The sequence below is a fragment of the Dromaius novaehollandiae genome, chromosome 32 (genome assembly GCF_036370855.1).
Source record: "Dromaius novaehollandiae isolate bDroNov1 chromosome 32, bDroNov1.hap1, whole genome shotgun sequence".
Lineage (NCBI taxonomy): Eukaryota > Metazoa > Chordata > Aves > Casuariiformes > Dromaiidae > Dromaius > Dromaius novaehollandiae.
The window spans coordinates 1462411-1471794 of record NC_088131.1 but is presented as its reverse complement, the minus strand read 5'-3'; the positions used below and the strand labels follow the sequence as shown (position 1 = coordinate 1471794).

At 54.3% G+C, this 9384-nt stretch overlaps 1 long non-coding RNA gene across 3 annotated transcripts; it reads right to left on the bottom strand.

The window, feature by feature from the left end:
- Nucleotides 1-2507: 2507 nt before the first annotated feature.
- Nucleotides 2508-8345, bottom strand: LOC135324569 (uncharacterized). 3 transcript variants are annotated; one of them, XR_010385896.1, is made up of 5 exons: nt 8257-8345; nt 7062-7178; nt 6492-6658; nt 4761-4918; nt 2508-4089 (listed from the first exon to the last, which is right to left on the bottom strand). It is a non-coding gene; the product is annotated as an uncharacterized LOC135324569 (long non-coding RNA). The 3 variants fall into 3 exon arrangements; XR_010385895.1 differs by lacking the exon at nt 8257-8345 and having other exon boundaries at nt 7062-7779; XR_010385897.1 differs by lacking the exons at nt 2508-4089; nt 8257-8345 and adding an exon at nt 4162-4638 and having other exon boundaries at nt 7062-7779.
- Between the last annotated feature and the right edge of the window lie 1039 nt (nt 8346-9384).

Genomic DNA, 9384 nt, shown 5'->3' with positions numbered 1-9384 from the left:
ATGATGCTCTGAGCAATCACAGGGCATTTCAAATGGCTCAGGCTGTGTTCAGGCGTGTTGCGAGATCCAGCCCATGGCTTCTCATCGAAGGTGACATGGACCACTCTGCAGGATCCCTTCCCTGGGCCTCCTGGGTCCCAGCTGCCTCTTGTGGGATTGCAGAGCTCTCACTAGCCAGGACATTCACTGCTTTAGCCCTTTCCCTCTGGATGACTCCAGTGCATTTTGTGAAGCTCCATTCACTGCCCACCCCTAAGCACGTGGTGCCCTTGGGGATGCCCTGTGCTCTCCTGATGGATCCATATTCCCTTCGAGAAGGACAGGCACTGGTGTCCAGCCATGTCATATGGGAAACACCACTTGACCATTCACCATCTCCAGGAGCACTGGGCACCCACAAGTGAGAGCTGAATCCAGCCCTCATTCCCTAACACATCACCTCTAAGCTCATTGCCTTGAGCCCAGGGAGAGCCCCGGAAAAGCACCAGGCCCTTTCAGGGGGAAAGTCCCTGAGCACATTCTTGGCTCCAGCTTTTGAAGGAGAGCCCAAGCTTCAAGCACCGCACTGGGGAAATCTCCTTTTATTACAGAGAGGCCAGCTGTAACACAGTGAGAGACACATTTACAGAAGACCTCTGGGTCAGAGAGACTAGGCTGTAAGGAAGTGGGATGAATTCCAACACTTCTGCACAAACATGATGATCACAGCAAGAATGCCCAAAGCACAAGAGTTTTCTGAGGTACTTAGAAACCACTTGTGAAGAGGGATGGGCAGCTCACTGCTGCTGCACTAAAAGCAGGTGAATCAGTTTCTTCAGGGCATCCCTGAGCTCCCTGTTCCTCATGCTGTAGATGAGGGGGTTCACTGCTGGAGGCACCACCGAGTACAAAACAGCCACCACCAGATCCAGAGCTGGGGAGGAGAGGGAGGGGGGCTTCAGGTGGGCAAATATGATGGTGCTGACAAACAGGGAGACCACAGCCAGGTGAGGGAGGCACATGGAAAGGGCTTTGTGCTGTCCCTGCTCAGAGGGGATCCTCAGCACAGCAGTGAAGATCTGCACATAGGACACCACAATGAAGATGAAACACCCAAAGCCTAAACAGGCACTAACCACAAGCACCCCAAGTTCCCTGAGGTAGGAGTCTGAGCAGGAGAGCTTGAGGATCTGGGGAACTTCATAGAAGAACTGACCCAGGGCATTGCCATGGCAGAATGTTACTCCAAATGTGTTCCCAGTGTGCAGCACCGCACTGAGAAACCCACTGGCCCAGGCAGCTGCTGCCATTTTGACACACGCTCTGCTGCCCATGATGGTCCCATAGTGCAGGGGTTTACATATGGCAACATAGCGATCGTAGGCCATGACTGTGAGAAGAGAATACTCAGCCAAAACGAAAAAGGTAAGAAAAAAGACCTGTGCAGCACATCCTGAGTAGGAAATGGCCCTGGTGTCCCACAGGGAATTGGCCATGGATTTGGGGACAGTGGTGGAGATGGTGCCAAGGTCAAGGAGGGAGAGGTTGAGGAGGAAGAAGTACATGGGGGTGTGGAGGTGGTGGTCGCAGGCTACGGCTGTGATGATGAGGATGTTGCCCAGGAGGGCAGCCAGGTAGATGTGTCAGCCTTGCCTGCAGTGGCCATGAAACAGTGGAGTTCCAGATCCTGAGTGATATGAGGAGGAAGAGTAGCAGAGCCCACACTCTGGGTGTCAGAGGAGCAGACTTGGACCTACTGCTAGAGGGATCCTGTGGTAGGTAAGTCTGAAGGACAGAAGAACTCAAGAAAGGTGGCAGGTCTTTCAGGACAGCATCCTCTAAGCTCAAGAATGTCCCATACTGATGTGCAGGAGAGCAAGCAGAGATCTCAGGAGACAGAGTGGCTGAACAGGGAACTCACAACTGAACAACAGGACAAAAAGGCAGCACAGGGATGGGGAACAGAAAGCAGGGAGAGGCTGCAAAGGAGGAATTGAGAAATGCTGTCCAGGGAAGTAGGGAAGCTGTTAGGAAAACCTAAGCGCCTTTAGGACTGAGGCTACAAGGAATGTCAAGGGCAAAAAGATGATCTGCTATTGCTTCAGTAACAGTGAAAGCCTGAACAAGGATAACGTGGTCCCATTCCTGAGTGGGGCAGGCAATCTGGTAATAGCAGAGGTAGATGGGTCTGGGGAACTCAATCCCTTGGCTTCAGGCCCCACCAGCAAGGTCTCCCAGGCCATTGTGCCTAGAGTCAGGAGTCCTGAGGAGAAGAACAACCAGCAGGGCCTGAGGACTGAGGCAGGAATTATTGGTACGTGTACAGGATTGGATGGGCTGCAGCTGAGGATGCTGAGAGAGCTGGCCTCTATCTAGCAAGGCCACTCTGTCATCTTGGAAAGCTGTGGAGACTCAGGGAGTACCCATGACTGGAGAAGGGCAAATGTTACATCCCTCTTCCACAAAGGCCACAAGCACAACCTGGGCAACTACAGGCCGTTCAGATCACATTTCCAGGTAAAGGAAGGAGAATGAGGTGCCTGGGAAGAGTCAGCACAGATTTCCTGAGGGGAAATCATGCCTCACCAACGTGATGGCTTTCTATGTTAAAAGAACTCTATTTATGGACGAACAGAGAGCAGTGAATGTCAGTTACCTCAACTTTCAGAAGGCTTTTGACACTTTCTCCCACAGTATACTTGCACACAAACGAGGCCTCTATGGTCTGAGTGGCTGGACAAGCAAATGGTCAAAGAACTGCCATCATAGTTGGATGACGGGGCTCCTCTCGCTGCTGAAACAGTGCTGATTAGGGGGGGGTCTGGACTATCTCGGGGTCCAGATCATATTCCCTTTGTCTGGACCTTGGGAGATAACACCTACTATCACTGCTGGGGCAGTACTGATTTGTCAGGGCCTTGAGAGACAAGGGCAGGACCCGAAGAATGAAGACACATCCACCAGCAGAAACCGCAACAGTAAACAACCTACCGAGGGACCCAATAGGGAGCAGGAGACCCCAGACCTAAATATTACTATTGGTCCAAACTACTGTGTGAAGGGTGGAGAGCTTAGATTGGAAAGTATCATTGCCCAGGGATTTCTTTGTTCCGGGTCCCTCGTCGGAGGCACCCAGCCTGAGCTGTAATTCGAACGGAGTCAGCAGAACATCACTGGACTCGGACTGGTGGTAGCCAGCTCTTTCTCTCCTTTTCCAGCTTTCTCTATCTTTTCCCCTTACCCTTGTTCCCCTCTTCCCTTTGCCTCTCCTTCGCCTTTCCCCACCTTTTCTCCCCACTTTGTGGAAAATAATGTTAAACGGTTGTACGATATTTGACCGGTTTTAGCGTCTTAATCTCGTCCTTGGGATCGTAATGAAACCCCCCCGATATTGGATCGGGACAAGGGATGGGGTTGGATTTTAAATTCTGCGCCCCGATTGCTACATGAGCAAACTGTAAACCCTGACTGATAAAGAGTGAGCCCCACTAAAGAAAGGAATAACCCGTAACTCCTGGGTGAGAGACCCTCAGCAGCAAGCTAAACAATCAACCTTAAGTGAAAAATTCCAAACCCTCAGCTTTAAGCAACAAGCACCAAAGCACCCAAAGCTGTTTCCAGAGCATGGAAACAGTCAAGAGAAGCCAAGGAGTTTTGCCCGCAGCTTAGGAAGTTTTCCCTTCCTTTAGAAGTACAGCAGAACAGGAAGACAAGCACCAGAACTGCGTTACAGTTGCTGTTTAGAGGCTTGGTTTTAGCCACCATTCAAATGTGAGCATGTGCAAGCGTCACTCCACGGGACTGCACTAAGCTGCACTTGCACTGAACCTACCTGAAAGCCTGCAAGCACTAATTCATCTCTGGGTCAGGCAATTAGTATTTTTGGTCCTCTCAGCTCCGTGGGCAAACGGCCACAGCCAGCGGCGCCAGTGACCACGGCTAGGGGACGAACGCCTCGCACCTCCCAGCCCCACTCGCGTACGATGCAGCCCAGGACTTAGCCGTGTCCACGCCGCAAGTCAGAGCTCATCCTCCACAGCCGGCCGCACATCTCCGCAGAGCTCCCAGCTGCGACGAGGCTCCTTCGACTGCCCGACTGGGCTTCAGCACCTGCAAAGAGGCCAGAGCGGTTACCGAGAGGCCAGGCAACTGCACAGCCCTCCTACTAGAACTGCTCCCTAGTCCAAGGCCCGTGATTGTTCCCACAGTCGTGACTGACCCTCCCGTGCTGCTTCAGTCACCCTCTCTGGCACTGCTTCATCGCAAAGATGTCAGAGCGGCTCTCACGCACAGGCAGGCTCGCTCAGGCACCCGGCCACCTCCAGCCTTCGCTAGATGGTCCTCTGCAAGGAAACTGCCTCTGACGGACACTCTCAGAAAGCACTGTCCAGCCAAGGCAGGATAAAAACTGAGGCCTCCAAAAACTCCAGACTCCAGAGAGACGGAGCTGATGGGTTATGGTAGGTTGTGGTTTTGCTGTGTACTCTGGCGCTGTTGCTCGTACACACGTAACCCCATTTCTCTGCTATAGCAAAGTTACTTTTGTAGCTGGCTCCTAAAAGGAACCGTAACTTGCGACAGCAAAAATCCCGTCTGACGGCAGTGGTAACCGGTAGCTTTTCGCGGCAGCATATAGTTGTTGCCTGAGGTTCCGAACACCTAGGATTAACACAATCCATAAATACAAAAATACTGCCGCTACAGAGTGTAAAGCCAAGCCAAGATTTCTGCAACCGAAAAAGAAAAACCTCTTTGCGTCTGACAGAACGAGCCGTACGCACCAGTGCCTGTAGCTCAAGGCTAGCGACCCCTCCCAGGCGACGCTCTTCTGGCAGGCTGCGGATCCGAACTCCTCCCGTCCTGCCTAAGAGTCTCCACTGGGACACGACGACTTTGCCAGCCAGCGCCTGTTGATGGAGGCAGAGTAAAATCCATCGCCCTGCAAAAGTACAGAGCAAAGAAAGAAGAAAAAAAAAAATCAAAGCTCTGCAGAAAATCGTAAGAATCCAAAGCTGTCTGCAAGCACAAAAGCGGATCTAATATGCACACGAGCAAGGTAAATGAGAATACACGAGCCACAAATACCGCTTCCCCCAGCCCCTGGTTTGGAAGCTATGGCGACAGTCGGGCTTGCCGTGACAGGGAAGTTAGACTAAGCAGCCGCTAGAGATTAATCTTTCAGAAACCTTCTGCGTCCGCATCTCTGGCACAACCGTGCTCTGCCCCTCCATCCATTCAGGCACACGCCAGAAGATCCACTGCTTGTAACACTTGCACAGTAACCACCCCTCTGCCCCCGCTCGTTAAGATCAGCGCCTGCTGTGCCACTTGGATAGAGGATACTCTGCTGTCTCTTCATTTCCCTGACGTTACTACTTTCGAAGGAACTGAACAGATTGGATTGCCCCTGTGCGATCAAAGCTAAAAGTCTCAAAGACGCTTATCAGCCCAGATTGCTGCTAAACAGTCTTTCTCACAGCCAGAGAATTTTTGTTCTGGCCCCAAAGGGGACGTAAGGGTGAGGCTACCGGCACTCACTTTCCTTTACCGCCGTTTTCTAGCGGTGCTGCTCCCACGGAGTCAGCAGATGTGGAAAGCATTACCGAAAAAGGCTTTCCTTGTCCTGGGAATTTGAGGGCAGCAGGTTTTACAGCCACTTCTCCCAGTTCAGTGAAAGCAGCGTCACGTTCCGTGTCCCAGCTCCATTCATGACTCCCTCCCAGTACTTTCCACCACGGTCTGCTGATACCGGCAAAGCCACGTTAACGCTGCTGGAGGAAATTAAATCTTCCTAAAATTGCTCCAAGTTGGAACTGATGAGAAGGAGCCTTAATTCCACAAGGCTTTAACCCTTCTTCTATCCACCGTCTTCCTGTTTCCCCAAATACCATTGCCAGGTAACTAACCCGGGGCTCGCACTCATTGAGCCTTCCTGAAATTGATCTCTTAGTTTTACACTTCAGACACTTCTCTCTCGCTCGCTTCCTCTTCAGTAAATCTGGTCACTTGACTACCAGTCCCCTAAGATAATAATTTGCTGTCTCGCAGCTCTTAAAAGTATGATACTTCACAGACACGTAAAGTCACACGCACAGATGAATGTACGCAGCATACGTCTCGTAATGCGTACAGACCTTCCGTTATATGTTGGTGATCTATTATTCGAATCACTATTAACAGCGATCCTTCCTCGCCAGGAGGAACGGGCTTTCCCTTTTTCTAGCAGAGGGAGACAGCTTTCACTTGGCTCCATTTGATTTTATTACTTCAGCTTGCTTATATTCATATATAGTCTCTTCAACTGCAGCCACGGCAATTAATCTAAAAAAGTAAGTATTACATCTTTTCCTTTCCATAGCTGCATGGACGATCACAATACAAAAGAGAAACAGCCAAAGCAAAGCTAAGGCAGATACAGGTAACAGCAGCCACAGGGTAGGAATGGGTTACTTAGTCCTCAGCGCTGCCTCGGGGAGGCCGAAATATGACTAACAGTCATTATCGATAGTTACCTTAGTTACCCGTGCCAGAACGCCGCCTCCTGTAGCAGTTCCTGGTGATATCGAGGGTCCACTGCATTTTGGCTTCCTTGTTTCATCCCGTCCCTTCGGTATTAATCACAAGAAAATGCTTGTCCGTCTCTTCTCTTTGTCAGCATTTGCTGTCCTTGGTGCCATCTCTGTAAGAAAGCGATAAACTCGCGTTTTACTTTCAGGGAAACACTTAGGTTTATGCATGATCTTTTTCTCTTTACCCTGTTTTCTCCCCCCCCTCCCTTTCTTTTCCTTCTTTCCCTTAAAGGAAAGATATTAATACGGCACGTTACATCATACGTTACAGGGTAAACAGTCTGGAAACATTACATACAGCAATTAGGGCTAGGTTATTAGGCAGGCGGGCACGTCGCCTAATACTTACCTAACGCCATCTTCCATGAAACCTTATTTTTATTCTGCTTCGGTATTACTGTGACTGTTCTCAAACCCTTGTAGACGCGCACTTAACCGACAACACTCTCGATCTTTAACTACATGGAAGAACGATAGCCCTTGATTTGCCCGTCTCCGTTTCAAACCTATTACCTTTTCGAGCCTAGATTCCTCTTACGCTCGGATGCTGGCCTCACAGGCGACGACCAAAACGAACAACCGGATCCCCAGGTCTCGCTGCTTCTCTTCGAGATGTCCCCCTTCGGTGGACTACCCTGCCAAACAAACCAAAAAGACTGCCGAGGCCGCGAGGGTATCAGGTGTTTGGACCACTTCTCCGAGGCTTTCGGGGTGATTGACGTAACCGCTTCGCTTCACGTTACTCACAGCTACCTTCATCTAGTACTTAGGGCTAAACCTGTTCCTATTTGCAGAGGGGCTTGTTGCTTGTTTAAACTTGACATATAGTCCACAACCTGCTCTGCGTGCTCCCTAGTCCCTTCTGCTTTTGCAACACTTGTGGTAATTCAAGGTGGTAATTAAGAGTCTCCATTGTCCCACAGGCTGGAGCAAGGCATTGCTGCTGCTCTGAGGAGGTGCCTAAAAGCCACGCTGTTTTCTGTAGCGTCACTGGGGCTTCCCAGAGCCCATTGCTGTTCTCTTTGGCTTTTCCCGAGCCTTTTAGGTTTTTTAGGCTATTCCTTAGCCCACCATTTCATGGCAATGTTCTCCTTAAACATTGTGCACAGCACGATTATCCCAGATCAGCCACATCGTGTACGTACAGAGGCTTCTCAGAGGCGGCTCAGAAGAAAAGAGAGAAAAATCTCTTTGTCATCTGCGCATCCACCCGTCAACACTCTTCACCAGGAAGTGCTGTAAACTCCCGGTTCCCTAAAGCGGGACTGAGTCGAGGCAGAGACGCAGATCACATCCCATCTTTGTTAGAATGCCTCACTGCTGCGGGGCCCGGGCCCGGGACTGGTTTTAGGAATGTCTGGGGCTTTGGACAGAGTGCAGGGGAAGGTCTGGAGTCAGTGACAACGTTGCGGCAGGGCTCAGAGGCATTGTGGGGCCTGTGCGGGTGTTGGAGCAGGATTTATGGGTGGTTTAATGGCTTTGGGGGGGGCTGGTTGCAGGAAGGGTGGGACTCTGCGGGGCCCTCGGGGTGGGGGTGCCATCCCAGATGTGTAGGGAGCGCACAGGGGTGCCCCACGTGGCTGTCAGCTCGGCGGGAGGAGCCACCGGTCTCCCACCCCACCAGACGGGGGTGGGGGGGGGAGGAGAGAGGAGGAGGAGGGATCTATGAGCTCGCACAGAACGCCAGAGGAGGCAGCAGGGAACTCACCAAGGGCCCCGCATCCCAGAAGAGCTGCCAAGGAACCCGCGTCCCAGACGAGAGGAGGCATCAGGCTGCCGTGCCGCTGCTGGACACATCCAGACCCCCGCACAGACACCCCCACACACACTCCTCCAGGCTGCGTCCGCAGGGGCGAGCGCACGCCCTGGCCCGCGCTGGGGAGCAACCGGGGCCCTACAGGCGACACACGCAAAAGGGAGAGTCAGAGCCGCGCTCCGGCAGACCCGGCGCGGCGCGGCGCAGCGCGGAGCCAGGCCCGACCCCTCCCCCCGCCCCGCCGCCTCCACGCAGCGACGGCCCCACCAGCCAGGACACAGCCCGACGCCCGCGGCCACCCAAAAGTACACCCTCGCCTCACCAGGGCCCCCCCATGCTCGACTCCAGGCGGCCTCTGCCCTCGCCCGCCGCCGCCCAGCCAAAACACCCGCCCTGCTCGCCGCCATCTCGCTCCCTGCTGCCGCGCATGCGCCGCCGGCCGCCAAGTGCGCGCAGCCGCACCGCGCACGGGCTGGCTACGGACCGCGCGGGAGGGGCGGGGGGGAGCGGCAGCGGCAGCGGCAGCGGCAGGGAGGCGAGACCCGCAATGGCGCCCTCGCGTGGTCGCAGCGCCGCGCTGCAGCCGGCCGGCTCCCGCGGGCGACCCCGGCGCTCAGGCCGAGCAGCGAGCGCCCCGAGGCTGCTCTGCCCGCGCCCGAGAGAGCGGCGGGGATCCGCGAGCAGGCGCCGGGGCTGCGCCGGGGAGGGAGTGCCGCGGAGCAGCTCCGAGACGGCACTGCCCGTCCCCGCGCCCCCAGGAAGCACCGAGAAGGAAAAGCCCTCTCGGGAAAAGCGCTCCCGGTCCGCGAGCACCGGGCAGGGGGCACGAGCGCGGCCCCTTCGCTTACCCGTCCCCGAGAGAGCGGAGAGTAGCGGCCAACGCGGCGACCGGCAGCGCACACGTGTGCGCCGGCTGCCTGCACTGCTCTTCGCACGCAGCGGTGGCCGGCGGCGGCTGCAGTGCTGCCTCGTCGGCACGCGAGGACAGCGGTGAGCGGGGCGGAACGCAGTGCGCGTGCGCAACGCCGCTGAGCGTGCGGTGCCGCTTTTCAGACCCGCGATGGCAGCAGTGAGCGCGGC